Raw genomic sequence first — 2500 nt, forward strand, 5'->3', positions numbered from 1 at the left:
CTAGACCATATGGGACCTACTTCTGCCACTGTTTTTTTGTTTGAGGAAAAAAAAAAAGTAAAAAAGTGATCTAAAATTTGTATTCTTTTGAATTATCAGCTTGGCACTGGATCAAACCACCATGCCACTTGCCTCGTTAGCGCAGTAGGTAGCGCGTCAGTCTCATAATCTGAAGGTCGTGAGTTCAATCCTCACACGGGGCAATTTTTCTTGGCTTTAGCCATGAGGTTTTGTTGAATTCCTTAAGAGATGGGCATTTTAGCTTAGAAGGCAAGTGGACCAAATGAATGGCTTAAAGCTGTGGGGTAATGATTTTCTTTTTTCATCCACAAAGAACAACTCCAACTCCAGCTGCTTAACTCTGCAGTGATCTGGTCGGCCTATGAATTTAATAATCTGAAAACTGTGAGTTTGATTCCCACACCGGGCAATTTTTCCATCTTTTGCCATGAGGTTTGGTTGACTTCTTGTCTTTAGCCATGAGAGACAAAACTGGGCAATTTTCTTGTCTTTAGCCATGAGGTTTTGTTGATTTCCTTAAGAGATGGGCATGAGTTTAGCTTAGAAGGTAATTTTTCCATCTTTTGCCATGAGGTTTGGTTGACTTCTTGTCTTTAGCCATGAGAGACACAACTGGGCAATTTTCTTGTCTTTAGCCATGAGGTTTTGCTGAATTCCTTAAGAGATGGGCATGAGTTTAGCTTAGAAGGCAAGTGGACCAAATGAATGGCTTAAAGCTGTGGGGTAATGATTTTCTTTTTCCATCCACAAAGTACAACTCCAACTCCAGCTGCTTAACTCTGCAGTGATCTGGTCGGCCTATGAATTTAATAATCTGAAAACTGTGAGTTTAATCCTCACACCAGGCAATTTTTCCATCTTTTGCCAAGAGGTTTGGTTGACTTCCTTAGCATCATAGAGTTAGAAAGTGGAGATGGGGATGAGTTTAGTTTTGAAGCCAAGTGGGATCTTGAGAAAATGGATATAATAAATGGCTAACAACAGATGTGTTCCGATTTCTTTCTTTTCACTCACAAAGACCAACTAGAACTCCGTCCGCTTCACTTTCAAATGACCTCACCCTCCTTTGAACTTGCCTGCAAGTTTATAAAAAAGACACATTCCCATACCTGGAGTCGAACCCGGGCCGCCTGGGTGAAAACCAGGAATCCTAACCGCAAGACCATATGGGACCTACTTCTGCCACTGTTTTTTTGTTTGAGGAAAAAAAAAAAAGTAAAAAAGTGATCTAAAATTTGTATTCTTTTGAATTATCAGCTTGGCACTGGATCAAACCACCATGCCACTTGCCTCGTTAGCGCAGTAGGTAGCGCGTCAGTCTCATAATCTGAAGGTCGTGAGTTCAATCCTCACACGGGGCAATTTTTCTTGGCTTTAGCCATGAGGTTTTGTTGAATTTCTTAAGAGATGGGCATGAGTTTAGCTTAGAAGGCAAGTGGACCAAATGAATGGCTTAAAGCTGTGGGGTAATGATTTTCTTTTTTCATCCACAAAGAACAACTCCAACTCCAGCTGCTTAACTCTGCAGTGATCTGGTCGGCCTATGAATTTAATAATCTGAAAACTGTGAGTTTGATTCCCACACCGGGCAATTTTTCCATCTTTTGCCATGAGGTTTGGTTGACTTCTTGTCTTTAGCCATGAGAGACAAAACTGGGCAATTTTCTTGTCTTTAGCCATGAGGTTTTGTTGATTTCCTTAAGAGATGAGCATGAGTTTAGCTTAGAAGGTAATTTTTCCATCTTTCGCCATGAGGTTTGGTTGACTTCTTGTCTTTAGCCATGAGAGACAAAACTGGGCAATTTTCTTGTCTTTAGCCATGAGGTTTTGCTGAATTCCTTAAGAGATGGGCATGAGTTTAGCTTAGAAGGCGTGTGGACCAAATGAATGGCTTAAAGCTGTGGGGTAAGGATTTTCTTTTTCCATCCACAAAGTGCAACTCCAACTCCAGCTGCTTAACTCTGCAGTGATCTGGTCGGCCTATGAATTTAATAATCTGAAAACTGTGAGTTTGATCCTCACTTTGGGCAATTTTTCCATCTTTTGCCATGAGGTTTGGTTGACTTCTTGTCTTTAGCCATGAGAGACACAACTGGGCAATTTTCTTGTCTTTAGCCATGAGGTTTTGCTGAATTCCTTAAGAGATGGGCATGAGTTTAGCTTAGAAGGCAAGTGGACCAAATGAATGGCTTAAAGCTGTGGGGTAATGATTTTCTTTTTCCATCCACAAAGTACAACTCCAACTCCAGCTGCTTAACTCTGCAGTGATCTGGTCGGCCTATGAATTTAATAATCTGAAAACTGTGAGTTTAATCTTCACACCAGGCAATTTTTCCATCTTTTGCCATGAGGTTTGGTTGACTTCTTGTCTTTAGCCATGAGAGACACAACTGGGCAATTTTCTTGTCTTTAGCCATGAGGTTTTGCTGAATTCCTTAAGAGATGGGCATGAGTTTAGCTTAGAAGGCAAGTGGACCAA

The 2500-nt window shown here is 41.0% G+C and overlaps 2 non-coding genes across 2 annotated transcripts; both read left to right on the forward strand.

The window, feature by feature from the left end:
- Positions 1 to 130: 130 nt before the first annotated feature.
- TRNAM-CAU (transfer RNA methionine (anticodon CAU)) lies at positions 131 to 203 on the forward strand. Its single transcript has one exon. It is a non-coding gene; the product is annotated as a tRNA-Met (tRNA).
- Positions 204 to 1309: 1106 nt separating this feature from the next.
- TRNAM-CAU (transfer RNA methionine (anticodon CAU)) lies at positions 1310 to 1382 on the forward strand. The gene has a single exon. It is a non-coding gene; the product is annotated as a tRNA-Met (tRNA).
- Positions 1383 to 2500: the final 1118 nt, after the last annotated feature.

The sequence above is a fragment of the Hyla sarda genome, chromosome 4 (assembly GCF_029499605.1).
Source record: "Hyla sarda isolate aHylSar1 chromosome 4, aHylSar1.hap1, whole genome shotgun sequence".
Lineage (NCBI taxonomy): Eukaryota > Metazoa > Chordata > Amphibia > Anura > Hylidae > Hyla > Hyla sarda.